This window comes from Strongylocentrotus purpuratus, unplaced genomic scaffold (genome assembly GCF_000002235.5).
Source record: "Strongylocentrotus purpuratus isolate Spur 01 unplaced genomic scaffold, Spur_5.0 spur5_scaffold_9, whole genome shotgun sequence".
NCBI lineage: Eukaryota > Metazoa > Echinodermata > Echinoidea > Camarodonta > Strongylocentrotidae > Strongylocentrotus > Strongylocentrotus purpuratus.
Genome location: NW_022145615.1, coordinates 6,479,291 through 6,495,245, shown reverse-complemented (window position 1 = coordinate 6,495,245; position 15,955 = coordinate 6,479,291).

Here is a 15,955-nt window from a genome sequence, read left to right as displayed (position 1 = left end):
CAAGACAAAACACTACAAAGATATAAAGTTCTTACACATTTTGAAAAGAACTTTACATTGGATATCACAAGGGTACAACTAAACGACGCGGATACATATCACTGCGATGTATTCACTGGTACTAAACTCCAGTGTGAGGTTTCCTTAGTTCAGTTAAGCATCACAGACCAGCTTGTAACTATTGACAGTCTAAGTAGGTCAGCCTCTATAACATCCTCAAATTATATAGTAGCCTCAAATTTATCGACCACTTATTCTCCGATCACACATACACAAAATGAGCGATTAATCACCGTAACAAAACCTAGCATAATTGGGCAAAGCTATATACTACCTGCAATGTCAGCTCTGGCATTGGTCCTCGCAACTGTTTTGATCAGCTGGAAGTTCTTTAAAAAGAAATGCACGGATCAGACTAATTTATCACGTATTGAAATCAATCCGACGCAGGAATCGGTTATAAGAACAAGTGTTGCCGGCTCAGAAGTAGTTAACCTGATGTTATTTCCGGAAATGGCAACGACAGGTCGGGACGGCGATATTTTGGTCCATACCGAGAATCAAAGAACTTGCGGACACATTATCGGAAACACCGTCGTCAATTTATCAGATCGCCAGTCCTCTGTACTTCCTGGTGTACCAACGACACCGAGTCCGTCGAAAGACACTGAAATGTCATCAGAACTGTCTAGGGGAGATTGCAACTCGAGTTCAATGCCAAGTTTTGAGGGTCACCTCTGCCCTCCACAAAAGCAGGATGCAGATCTTCAACTTGAATCATGTTCTGTTACTGAGGATCTCACTAGCTCAGGGGAGATGGTGCAAACATGTCCTCTTTTCGATGAGGGAGCTCATACCGCTTCTGGAGATTGCGTCTCTTTTCCAAGGTTCGGATCCGAAGAATCATGCTCAGGAGTACTCCAGTCTGCTTACCAAGTACCGAGAATTTTCCCGCTAAAAGTTACGAGAACATACTTTTCTACATCACCTAAACTTCCTTCAGAATCCGCTGAAAATACAGCCCGTGAATCAGACAGCGATGTTTCGATATTGAATGGCACTACACTTATGCCTCAGTCACACCTTTGCGTATGATGCTGCGTATTGCTGCGCTGTTCCGGGTATATCAATTCGCAGCCGTTCCCAGCGATACGTGGCAAACTTGAAGGTAGCAGTCACACTATTGCGTATCTAGCTCGTAGGTAGCTCGTATGCCTCTCGTACTAAGACTTCCTACGGTTGCCTATGACCACGCTATAGCTCGCTGTTGCTCATAGCAGTACGATTCAATACGCAGTTTGCTCGCCACGTTGCGTATGTAACTGGTTCTTTGTTCGTTTGCTGCTCGCTAGTCGCTCGCACCAGTACGTCTCGTTGCGTCTCACTGCGTGTTCGCTCGCTTTAGCTCGTCTGTTGTTCGTACTGCTGCGTGCCAGCTCGCTCTACAGCGTACCAGCTCGCTTGGGCTGCGACGGCGTATAAATAAAAGTCATTTTGCGGGCTTCTGACGAGTCTACATCTACAAGAAAAATCAATCAAATGAAAAAAAATGGCCCGGGAGCAGAGCTCTGCCTTGCAAAAGATTAAGCTTTTGGTTCAGCTGGAAGAAGCAGAGACGAATTATGTTTATTTATTAACGTTATGTAGCGCAGCGACGGTGGTTGGTGCTAGGTTGGTGCTAGGCAACTAATCGCAGTAAGAGAGAGCGAAAGCGAACGGCGTACGAGCTAGACTCGCAGCGTAGCGAGCGACAATTGCAATAGTTCTTGCTGCTGCGGGTGGTAGGCGAGCAACAGCGCAACAATACGCTCAATCATGCGAACGACAACGAGCTCTTGCGAGGTAAATCGTGCAGGGAACGCAGCTATAGGCAGTGACACGCGCTCCAAAGAAAAGAGGTGCGTATGGTTGCGTATACTTGCGCTAAGCCACTCGCTGTTGCTGTTATGTAGCGCAGCGACGGTGGTTGGTGCTAGGTTGGTGCTAGGCAACTAATCGCAGTAAGAGAGAGCGAAAGCGAACGGCGTACGAGCTAGACTCGCAGCGTAGCGAGCGACAATTGCAATAGTTCTTGCTGCTGCGGGTGGTAGGCGAGCAACAGCGCAACAATACGCTCAATCATGCGAACGACAACGAGCTCTTGCGAGGTAAATCGTGCAGGGAACGCAGCTATAGGCAGTGACACGCGCTCCAAAGAAAAGAGGTGCGTATGGTTGCGTATACTTGCGGGTGGTAGGCGAGCAACAGCGCAACAATACGCTCAATCATGCGAACGACAACGAGCTCTTGCGAGGTAAATCGTGCAGGGAACGCAGCTATAGGCAGTGACACGCGCTCCAAAGAAAAGAGGTGCGTATGGTTGCGTATACTTGCGCTAAGCCACTCGCTGTTGCTGTTATGTAGCGCAGCGACGGTGGTTGGTGCTAGGTTGGTGCTAGGCAACTAATCGCAGTAAGAGAGAGCGAAAGCGAACGGCGTACGAGCTAGACTCGCAGCGTAGCGAGCGACAATTGCAATAGTTCTTGCTGCTGCGGGTGGTAGGCGAGCAACAGCGCAACAATACGCTCAATCATGCGAACGACAACGAGCTCTTGCGAGGTAAATCGTGCAGGGAACGCAGCTATAGGCAGTGACACGCGCTCCAAAGAAAAGAGGTGCGTATGGTTGCGTATACTTGCGCTAAGCCACTCGCTGTTGCTCGCATTCACTGGTTGCCACTCGTATCCGCTCGTAGGTGATAAGACCTTGCGTTTGCTTGCGATAGTTTAGAAAATTTTAAAACTAGCGAGCGGAAAACGCATGCCTTTGCGCTAGTCTGCGTAATGAGTACGCAGTGAGCACGTTTCATTACGCTTTATTGGGTATGACTGCCTATGTCTGCGTTCGGGCAATACGCAGCAATACGCAAGCCTAATACGCAAAGGTGTGACTGAGGCATTACGCCAAGTCTGTGCGTCAGGTATCCAAACAAAAGGGATAACGCTGAATATCCTCAGCCTGTCGACGAAGAGGAGCATACTTATTCTGATTTGAATGACAAAGGTCCTCCGCTGCCTCCAAGAATCCTTCACAAAATTTTACCACGTATATCTTTGGAAAAAATACAAGAACACGATACTGTGCAACATGAAACGGCTCTTGCAGAGTCTACAACATCCCAATCTAGTCCAATCTCAATGGATGGGCATACCTGGCACAACGTGGGAGGGGAAAGGACAAGAAGGGCTCCAGCTGAACGCTTTAGAAAGTACATCCAATCCAATCTTTCTTTCTCGATTAGACGTGGGCGTCGAGAAGGAAGAGCTCGGCCAGATGTCGTTGACTTCCCCCCACCACCACCTTTTCCTACAAGTAGCAAGTAAAATGTGGACCATGCCCCATCTAAACGATGATGATCTAGTTATTGTGATCAACTCCAGGACAAGCATTTCTGTCCCTGATGTTTGATCTATTGGCATATACCCTTTCTATTGACCATCAGTGTGATTTTAAGAAGAACTTCACAGTTACCGTGGTTCGTGGACAGTCTGTTTCGTTGCCCTGCAATTTAAAGTCGATTCTAGAAAAATTTCAAACTGCAATCTGTAGAAAAGAAAATGGCGACAGTCTCGTAAAATGTTCAATCCTGGACGGATGTATGCATCTTCAAGACAAAACACTACAAAGATATAAAGTTCTTACACATTTTGAAAAGAACTTTACATTGGATATCACAAGGGTACAACTAAACGACGCGGATACATATCACTGCGATGTATTCACTGGTACTAAACTCCAGTGTGAGGTTTCCTTAGTTCAGTTAAGCATCACAGACCAGCTTGTAACTATTGACAGTCTAAGTAGGTCAGCCTCTATAACATCCTCAAATTATATAGTAGCCTCAAATTTATCGACCACTTATTCTCCGATCACACATACACAAAATGAGCGATTAATCACCGTAACAAAACCTAGCATAATTGGGCAAAGCTATATACTACCTGCAATGTCAGCTCTGGCATTGGTCCTCGCAACTGTTTTGATCAGCTGGAAGTTCTTTAAAAAGAAATGCACGGATCAGACTAATTTATCACGTATTGAAATCAATCCGACGCAGGAATCGGTTATAAGAACAAGTGTTGCCGGCTCAGAAGTAGTTAACCTGATGTTATTTCCGGAAATGGCAACGACAGGTCGGGACGGCGATATTTTGGTCCATACCGAGAATCAAAGAACTTGCGGACACATTATCGGAAACACCGTCGTCAATTTATCAGATCGCCAGTCCTCTGTACTTCCTGGTGTACCAACGACACCGAGTCCGTCGAAAGACACTGAAATGTCATCAGAACTGTCTAGGGGAGATTGCAACTCGAGTTCAATGCCAAGTTTTGAGGGTCACCTCTGCCCTCCACAAAAGCAGGATGCAGATCTTCAACTTGAATCATGTTCTGTTACTGAGGATCTCACTAGCTCAGGGGAGATGGTGCAAACATGTCCTCTTTTCGATGAGGGAGCTCATACCGCTTCTGGAGATTGCGTCTCTTTTCCAAGGTTCGGATCCGAAGAATCATGCTCAGGAGTACTCCAGTCTGCTTACCAAGTACCGAGAATTTTCCCGCTAAAAGTTACGAGAACATACTTTTCTACATCACCTAAACTTCCTTCAGAATCCGCTGAAAATACAGCCCGTGAATCAGACAGCGATGTTTCGATATTGAATGGCACTACACTTATGCCTCAGTCACACCTTTGCGTATGATGCTGCGTATTGCTGCGCTGTTCCGGGTATATCAATTCGCAGCCGTTCCCAGCGATACGTGGCAAACTTGAAGGTAGCAGTCACACTATTGCGTATCTAGCTCGTAGGTAGCTCGTATGCCTCTCGTACTAAGACTTCCTACGGTTGCCTATGACCACGCTATAGCTCGCTGTTGCTCATAGCAGTACGATTCAATACGCAGTTTGCTCGCCACGTTGCGTATGTAACTGGTTCTTTGTTCGTTTGCTGCTCGCTAGTCGCTCGCACCAGTACGTCTCGTTGCGTCTCACTGCGTGTTCGCTCGCTTTAGCTCGTCTGTTGTTCGTACTGCTGCGTGCCAGCTCGCTCTACAGCGTACCAGCTCGCTTGGGCTGCGACGGCGTATAAATAAAAGTCATTTTGCGGGCTTCTGACGAGTCTACATCTACAAGAAAAATCAATCAAATGAAAAAAAATGGCCCGGGAGCAGAGCTCTGCCTTGCAAAAGATTAAGCTTTTGGTTCAGCTGGAAGAAGCAGAGACGAATTATGTTTATTTATTAACGTTATGTAGCGCAGCGACGGTGGTTGGTGCTAGGTTGGTGCTAGGCAACTAATCGCAGTAAGAGAGAGCGAAAGCGAACGGCGTACGAGCTAGACTCGCAGCGTAGCGAGCGACAATTGCAATAGTTCTTGCTGCTGCGGGTGGTAGGCGAGCAACAGCGCAACAATACGCTCAATCATGCGAACGACAACGAGCTCTTGCGAGGTAAATCGTGCAGGGAACGCAGCTATAGGCAGTGACACGCGCTCCAAAGAAAAGAGGTGCGTATGGTTGCGTATACTTGCGCTAAGCCACTCGCTGTTGCTGTTATGTAGCGCAGCGACGGTGGTTGGTGCTAGGTTGGTGCTAGGCAACTAATCGCAGTAAGAGAGAGCGAAAGCGAACGGCGTACGAGCTAGACTCGCAGCGTAGCGAGCGACAATTGCAATAGTTCTTGCTGCTGCGGGTGGTAGGCGAGCAACAGCGCAACAATACGCTCAATCATGCGAACGACAACGAGCTCTTGCGAGGTAAATCGTGCAGGGAACGCAGCTATAGGCAGTGACACGCGCTCCAAAGAAAAGAGGTGCGTATGGTTGCGTATACTTGCGGGTGGTAGGCGAGCAACAGCGCAACAATACGCTCAATCATGCGAACGACAACGAGCTCTTGCGAGGTAAATCGTGCAGGGAACGCAGCTATAGGCAGTGACACGCGCTCCAAAGAAAAGAGGTGCGTATGGTTGCGTATACTTGCGCTAAGCCACTCGCTGTTGCTGTTATGTAGCGCAGCGACGGTGGTTGGTGCTAGGTTGGTGCTAGGCAACTAATCGCAGTAAGAGAGAGCGAAAGCGAACGGCGTACGAGCTAGACTCGCAGCGTAGCGAGCGACAATTGCAATAGTTCTTGCTGCTGCGGGTGGTAGGCGAGCAACAGCGCAACAATACGCTCAATCATGCGAACGACAACGAGCTCTTGCGAGGTAAATCGTGCAGGGAACGCAGCTATAGGCAGTGACACGCGCTCCAAAGAAAAGAGGTGCGTATGGTTGCGTATACTTGCGCTAAGCCACTCGCTGTTGCTCGCATTCACTGGTTGCCACTCGTATCCGCTCGTAGGTGATAAGACCTTGCGTTTGCTTGCGATAGTTTAGAAAATTTTAAAACTAGCGAGCGGAAAACGCATGCCTTTGCGCTAGTCTGCGTAATGAGTACGCAGTGAGCACGTTTCATTACGCTTTATTGGGTATGACTGCCTATGTCTGCGTTCGGGCAATACGCAGCAATACGCAAGCCTAATACGCAAAGGTGTGACTGAGGCATTACGCCAAGTCTGTGCGTCAGGTATCCAAACAAAAGGGATAACGCTGAATATCCTCAGCCTGTCGACGAAGAGGAGCATACTTATTCTGATTTGAATGACAAAGGTCCTCCGCTGCCTCCAAGAATCCTTCACAAAATTTTACCACGTATATCTTTGGAAAAAATACAAGAACACGATACTGTGCAACATGAAACGGCTCTTGCAGAGTCTACAACATCCCAATCTAGTCCAATCTCAATGGATGGGCATACCTGGCACAACGTGGGAGGGGAAAGGACAAGAAGGGCTCCAGCTGAACGCTTTAGAAAGTACATCCAATCCAATCTTTCTTTCTCGATTAGACGTGGGCGTCGAGAAGGAAGAGCTCGGCCAGATGTCGTTGACTTCCCCCCACCACCACCTTTTCCTACAAGTAGCAAGTAAAATGTGGACCATGCCCCATCTAAACGATGATGATCTAGTTATTGTGATCAACTCCAGGACAAGCATTTCTGTCCCTGATGTTTCACACCGAATCTAAGATCTTTGTATGTCCAATCGTATATTTTGATTGCTAGCTACTTCAAGAGCTTAGATAACATCAAAATGCGGTGAAATGACACATTTCGCGCATCTGATGTCTCCTTGCAAGCTGAGCTACCTGACGCTTATTAGCGTTTGACACGTCAATGTCCAAATGTTTTGGACATGCCAATGTCAAATTCACAATTACATTTAGCTTGTACGAATACCAACATATTTCATGTTAATTATTTTTCAGTTGTTAACAAAACATTAGTTACTGCTCTCTGTACTCAAAACATTTAATTATACAGCTCATTCAAACAATCTTATAATGACTTGTATCTCTTTAAACTCGCAACACTATTTGTTGCCTTATTTATTTTCTCCAAACTGTCAATACTATTATCAAATGATGTTCTACCGATGACATCAGTTCCGTATATACTTTAATATCATTTGCGGTTTGTACTTTCCTGTCATACGCATTTAAACAGTATCCCAATTAGCTGAACATGAGAGTATTAAACTTAATATTATTCTGCCTAATGCATTTTTCTTTCGTTTCTACATGTGTTATATTTTTTAAAATGTTATTCTCAATTATGACTCATAGAGATTAGTCTTCAAATTGACTTAGCATGTTCCTTGATACATTTTGGATTATTTAGATTGTAAATAATGCATTAGTCAACATTATATTGCGACACAAGATTGTTTTTAAAATAAATAGATGGATGAATGAATGAATGATTTAATGAATGTTTTAATGAATGAACGAACACATTAAAGATCAATGATACAAGTCACAAATTAATGATGTTGGCAATGATAATGATACGAAACTGTTCGTTGTACTGGCGATTAGGGGCCCGCCGCATTTATAAATATATTGAATATGAATCAAGAAACCATTTTTTTTAACGTTTCACTGTATACACTATATTATTGTAGCAAAACGTTTTGCTTGTTTCTAAATTATTATTATTATTTTTTTAATTAAAAAAAATCAAGAGCACGCACTTTGTTATAACCATGTGCTGCATACAAAACATGTTGTCTACATAAATAGTTATTTTCACATCCTTTCAGATAATTGCAAATATTCATATCAATTTGATTCCATGCATGAAATAAAAAAATAAAAAAATGAGTTTGATTTGTTTGGCTTTCATATTCGATTTTGTTCAATTGTTTACCATAAGCTTAATGCAAAAGTGAACGAAATCTTCTAATTTCTCTGGACAAATATTAAATAACTTGGAAAGCGTGATTTACGCTTTATACATTGATATACAGTATTATGTTTATCACCATTATACAAATTTATTGTAGGAAAATCTGTGATTGAAAATATGTAGTATGTTTGTCATATTTCCGTGACCCCGGTACAAGAGGTGCCAGACAACCACGCTAATAGTATATCCGGGTTATTATTGCATCAAATTGGCGCTTTGTTCGAGCTAATACAGGTAAAGGGATGGCTTACAGAAGGAAAAGTGTTGAAAAATGATTTAGTCGGATTTGTTTTATATTAACGTAATGTATATACCATAAAACACACATGTACTGTACCCAATCTTATTTCGCCTATATCAACATTTGTGGAATACCACTTATTTGTTGAACCATACATACATGATGTAGAGGCACGGTAATACCATACACATCTTAATCTTCTCGACAGAGACGGCCTGACAACTTCGATTTCTAAATGTTTTTTATTAATATAACGGATAATGAGAATAAATTTAGAAAGGTAAGATCGATCTCATTTTGTTTTTTTAAACTTTGTCAAAAGTCTACTTGTAATTCGATGAGCGTGAAAGTGTGTGGGTCTGGGTGTGGGAGAAAACTAAGAGTGAGGGAACGATTTGGAGTGACAAAGATTGATTATTTTAAACTCAAGAGGAAATACAAAAATCTCACCATAATTATATTGACTTTCTCTCTCTAACTCTCTTTCTCTCTCTTTCTATCTTCCCCTTTTTCTCTCTCTCTTATGTAGTTGCGTGCGTTTGTATTTGTACTTGTGTACGCGTAAGTGTGTGCGTGTGAGTGTATGTATGTGTGTTTAAGGATGATTAAAAAAGCTTTGAATTGGCAACTCAATCTAAGTTAAGGGTACTTTTTCTTGATAAATGTATTCCGTCACTTTGAGCAATTCTCCTTTCTAATTTAAAGGGATAGTTGAGTTCTGTTTTCAGACCGCAAATGCCTTCAAAGTACATGGTTATGGCTCTTATTCTTATCTATGATATTTATAATGACCTAAAATTGCTATGAAGGTAATTTTAGACCCCAAAATGTGTGGAATTTAGCAAATACGATCATACCAATTCAGCTTCACTTAAAACAAATACGGTGACCGTAATTAATTATTTAATTAAAAATAACAATACATAAGCCGGGTAATTGTGGGTAATATAAGCAACACGAAAATGCCAACATAAAAGCCAACAGCGGCTTTTTTTTTTAACGGTTATTTCAAATTTTTCAAAATATCTAATATTTGTGGTGGTACACAAGTATTATAAATCGTTAGATTTCAGCCGTCTCTGATCCGATTTTGATCAAACAAAGATGATTTTGTCATTAAAATATTATGTTCTTTCAAATTTGAAACTCAGTTTTTCTTTATCTCACACAAATTGTTGTGTGTAGCGCCCTTTGCAACAGAACTCAACTATCCCTTTAACTACAACCAATATATGTCTTATTTAACTAATATTTTTTTTTGTGGCGGGGTAAGGGAGTGGTTTATATCAACAAATGTGTAAATACCTTCCTCGTAGTGCCATCACGTAACCTCCGGAAAAATAAATGCAGCTAAGTTTCCTGAATTTAAAGAAGAAAATATGAAAAGGTATGGATATAATCATTGGCCTATATCAATCTAGGCTATCAAATGAGGGATGCGTGCGTGTCATTGACTAACAAATCACTATGGTCTCTGCCTCAAGAAGTTGAGCCAATTATTCTTAACAAATCATGCAACATCTATTATCTTAGTTTTAGTTTTAATATCAGTTTTCGTAATCAATATCTCAGGACAGGCATTTCACAATGATTCTGACAAAGTGAAGAAAAAACACGCCAAAGGTTATTAGGGTATGCTGAGACCGGAAACAACTTTGTATCTTTTAATCAATCATGCAGTTCTTAAGGATCGAGGTTCTTACTTCTGCCTGTGTGCCCTTATAGAAGACTAACTAATTTGCCAACTGGTGTGATAGAGTCTGCATTTACACTGTTCTTCTCGGCAGGCCACTAGTTTATTTTGTTTCATGTTTGGACGAGTAAACGTGAACTATAAAAATAAGATGCGGGTCCATTAAATTTCAGTAGTATTGGATAGGCAACGGGTAATGATAAGATGAAATAACTAACCTAGCAGCAGGGGCGGATCCACGTAGCGATTTTTCCGACGCGCCCCCCTAGCCCCCCAAAACGATGAAAAAAAATAGGATAATAACGTAAAGTTAATCTTTTTTAAAACACAAAACAAAAGCGCCCCCCCAAAGAAAAAGAAAATAATTGATTCACCGACCGGCTGAGTCGGCGCTAAACTTTTCCTCCAAATCTCGATCAAAAAAGGGAAAGAAGAAAGGTGCTCTCCCCCACCCCGACTTATTAGCCGGCCAGCTAAGTCGACGCTAAATTTTGTATTAAGATTTGGCTCCCCCCCCCCCTTGTCGCCGGCTGGATCCTCTGCAGGCGCGGATTCACTGGGGGGGGGGGGGGTGACGGGTCAACAACAGCATTTAAAAAAAAAATATTAAAAAAAAAAATTCTCACCAAGAAGGCCAAAAAAACCAAAGTAGTGGTCTCCCCCCCCCCCCCCGCTTATTTACCGGCTGGCTGAGTCGGGGTATAATATTTCCTGACAAATTGGACAAAAAAGTGCCTCCTAACTTCCCCCCCCCCCCCGCTTATTCACCGGTGGTTGAGTCGCAACTAATATTTTCTCACCGATTGGGTCCCCCCTTCTCTCCGCCGGCTGGATCCGCCACTGCCTAGCAGTCCAGGAAATATAGATATACATTGTCTAAACCATGTTTGTTTGCAATGTTCATGTTGCACGAATACTGGCCGACCTGAGAGGATGAAATAAACAATGAGGAGGAGGAGGAGGAGGAGGAGAAATGGAAGAATTAAAGAGAAATAAGAAAGGAGAAACCTCATTCTATGTATATTAAGTCCTAAAACGAGAAAACAAAGATCAAATCAGGTATCTCAGAACACAATTCTCAGTGGAGTATCTCGGTATTTAAGCGCCCGGGGTGAGCAATGAAATGAACCCACTCCCTCACATACTTGTTTTTGTTTCATTATATAAATGTTCAAGGGAGTAAATCGAGCGAGAAAAATAAGGACACTTCCATTGTAGAAATGATATTACTTCTTCATCTAACACATGATGCCCGAATATGAGCGTTTTCAGGAATCCCGTTGCGTCGAATCTTTAAACCACCAACATCTGTTCTTGTTAATATTCATGCATATATGTTTTTGATTCAGAACATCATTTTTATTTCTTTCTGTTTTGCGAGTAATTGAAGTGACTGAGCATAAATGAAAACTTTGATTTCTATTATATGTTATTTAATCATGAAAATTCACTAGCTTAGATATAGAGACAGCATATTTGGGCACCTTGCTGCTACATATAATGATACTATGGGACCCAAATATGAGGATATCCGAGCATGTTACTGCTCGAATATGAGATGATGGTTGATTGATAATTAGAACTCTATAAATCCTCTGGTGACCCCAGCAACCTCCTCCATCGTTGCCCCTTCGAACTTATATGACTGCAACAGAGCAGTGAAGGTGCAAATGTTGAAAATATGCGGATTTCTATTTAATCATTTTTTCCCTTTTGCTCTTGATGAAAATAGTAAAGAATTATTAACATAATCATTTCTTTTAAACGCTAAACCTTCCAAAATGTATTTTTGTAAACACTACTGCAGTATATTGAGACGAATTAGGGGCCGAGAATTACACATTTTCTTACCCTTTAAAAATTGCTACTTTTAAGCAATAGTTTTTTTTAGAAGAAGGGGGGGGGGGGGGAATTACAATATCCTTTAGGAACACATGCGAAGGAGCAAACCGACCAAGCTTTAGAACATTTTCGCATCTGAAACCCTCAAAATCTCATTTCTAATTCAACTTTAATATCTTTCGTACTCGGGACGCATAATCCATAAGATCTAAAATTTTCTCTCTCATCTCCCCTCACTAATAAAAGATTCTACGTTCTCCTACTCACTTTTGCGCTTTTCGCACCCCCTTCTGGGGCCCCCAAGGCACGTGCCCTCTGCTCCTCCTGCCCCTTCGAGTAGTACGTCACTGATTTCAATCTAATTACTAGACTTTGAGGTCGAGATAATGTATATGAGGATTATTGTGCAGTAGGGTAATTTTTAGATGTCAAATATGTTGTCAAATTGAATGGAAGAAAAAAAAATGTTTATTTGAAGTGAATTTGATTTGAATTAAAAAAAAAAGATTTATCTTTTTTTCTCAGAACTAAACCACAACCAAGTTCAAATATCACTTGATAAATAGGTACTGCTTCTAAGTGTTTTTAGTTTTGATGTCGTGTCTTCCCAATTTATCTTCATATACAGTAGCTGTTTATTGGACATTTATTGATATCTTTGCGGGGGTGTCACCACGAATTCTCAAAAAAACTTGTGGAGACAGGACAGGTATTTTGGCTATCCAGTTTGGTATTCCCTGGTCATCTTTTCGTGATGATTTCTCGACATGAATTCAAATAAAAAGAACCCCCGTTATCTCACTCGCTCTGTTTTGTGTGAACGATCGTTGATAAAAAATCCTTTAGAAAATGTTGACAATGTGCATACGGATTTTATTTGCACTGATGTCGATGTTTTGTGACCGTTCCCAAGTTGCAGCGGTCCAGCAGTGTGGGACATGGGTAAATTTGACCCTAAACGTGGAACGCGGTGAAACAGCTGTGTTGCCATGCACGTTGGAAACGATTTTAGAGAGAAATCAACACGTTATTTGGAGAACAGGAAGTGGAGACAGTCTGGTCAAATGCACAAGACTACACAAATGCACGTATTATTGGTCACATGATTCACGTTTACATATTGTGACAGACTATGAGAAGGAGTTTAAACTGAATATCACAAATGCTCAGCGTGAAGACACTTCTACTTATCATTGCTATTTGTCCATAGACAATTCATTTTCGTGTGAAGCTTCTAAGGTAACATTAAACGTGACTGAACAGCACGTCAGTCCAGTACGTGATTCGACAACTGTTTCAATAGTCAGTTCAATAGCAATTTCGTCAACTGTTTCAATAATCAGTTCAACTGCAATCTCTGAAAGAATTACTACATATCTTCCAAACGAATATTCATCGATGCTAATTGCAGTGAAACACGGTCATGAGACGTTTATTTATCTGACACTATTCATAACAGCACTTCTCATTCTAATGTTGTTTGCTGCAATCTGTTGTTGTATTTTGGTGAACAAGTTTGAAATCCATTTACGCCCAGGAAATAATAGCATCGGATTCGTTAACACTAATGCAAGCAATGTGCTTGAAATGAATCCCCGGTCTTCTGTATTACCTGCTGTAACAACGGTACCGAGTCCGTCGAAAGACACTGCAATGTCATCAGAACAATCTCGTGAAAATTGCAACTCGAGTTTGAAGCCAAGTTTTGAGAGTCCCCTCTGTCATACACAAAAGCAGGAAGCAGACCTCCAACTTGAATCAATTTTGGATCACTCTGGAGATCTCACTAGTCAAGGAAAGATGATACAAACATATCCTCAATTTGATGAGGGGGTTACTACCGCTTCTGGGCATTGCGTTTCTTTTATACCAAAGTTCAGTTCAGAAGAATCATGCTCAGGAGAATGTCAGTCTGCTTACGAAGTACCGATCATTTCCCCGCTAAAAGTTACGAGAACATACTTTTCTACAACACCTACATTTCCTTTAGAATCCAATGAAAATACAGCCCGGGAATCAGACGACAATGTTTCAATATCGAACGGCACTACACTTACGCCAAGTCTGTGCGTCAGGCATCCAATCAAAAGAGATAACGCTGAGTGTCCACAGCCTGTCGACGAAAAGGAGCATACTTATTTCGATTTGGATGACGAAGGTCCTCCGCTGCCTCCAAGAATCCTTCACAAAATGTTACCACGTATATCTTTGGAAAAAATACAAGAACACGATACTATGCAACATGAAACGGCTCTTGCAGAGTCTACTACATCCCAATCCAGTCCAAACTCAATGGATGGGCATACCTGGCACAACTTGGGAGGGGAAAGGACAAGAACGGTTCCAGCTGAAAACTTTAGAAAGTACATCCAATCCCGTCCTTCTTTGTCGATGCGTCGAGAAAGAAGAGCTCGACCAGATATCGTTGACTTTCCCCCACCACCACCCTTTCCTACAGGCATCAAGTAGAAATTAAACTATACCCCATTTTAACATTGACGATGTAATTATAACTAATTCCAAGCCAAGCATTTCTGTCCCTGATGTTTCAGATCGCATGTAAGATCTTTGTATGTCCAATTGTATCGTTGGGTTACTACCTATTTCAAGAGCTTAGATAACATCAAAAAGAAGTTAAATGACACATTTCGCGTATTTGATGTCTCCTTTAATACAAGCTGAACTATCTGACGCCTACTATCATGTGAGACGTCAATGACCAAATAATTATATTGGACTTGCCAACGTCACATATACAATTACATTTAGCTTGTACGAATACGAACATATTTCATGTTAATTATTTTTCAGTTTTTAACACAACACTTTTCACTGCTCTCTGTACTCAAAGCTCATTCAAACAATCCTAGAATGACTTGTATCTCTTTAAAATCGCAACACTATTTGTTGCCTTATTTATTTCCTCCCAACTATCAATGCTATTATCAAACTATGTTCATACTCATAACATCAGCTCCGTAAATCATTTTAATATCACTACCGGCTTGTATTTTTCAGCCCTATGCATTTAATCAAATATCCAAATTAGCTTAAAAAGAGAGTATTAAACTTGTTATTATGCTGCCTAGTGCATTCTTTCGTTTCTACATATTCTATACCATTTAATGTTATTTTCAATTTTCACTCATGTAGATTATTCTTCTGAATGACCAAGTATGTTTCTTGTGATATTGTAAATTGTAGTTTTTAAATAATGCAAAAATCAACATTGTATTGCGACACAACATTGTGTTGTTTTATATAAAATAGAAAAATTGTAAATCGTTCCACTGTAGACATCATATTTACTATATACTAATTTTTGAATAATTTTTTTCTAGAGCCCGCACTTTTTTTAAAACCATTAGCTACATGCCAGGTTTTAGAATTTTGCATTCTTTCGGATAATTCAAAATATTACTTAATTCTACGCATGAAAATGATTTTAAAATAAATATGAGTTTCCTTTTAGTCTTTCATATTCCAGTTCCTCATTTTGTTGAACATAGCTTAATGCAAAAGTACGTATAATAGATAATTTGGAAAGCTTGATTCATGCTTTATACATTCAATTTGATAAATGATGTTTATCACCATACATATATTTTTTGGGGAAAATCTGTGATTGAAAATTTCTAGTATGTTTGTCATATTTCCGTAATACCGGTACATCAATAGTGATAGCGTGGTTGGCAGACAAACTACGCTAGTATTACAACAGAGCAGATCCGGGTTATCATTGCACCAAATTGGCGCTTTGTTCGAGCTGATACAGATTACAGATAAAATGATAGCATACAAAAGGAAAAGTTTTGCTCAATGGTTTAATCTGATCTTCTTTAAATTAATGTACTG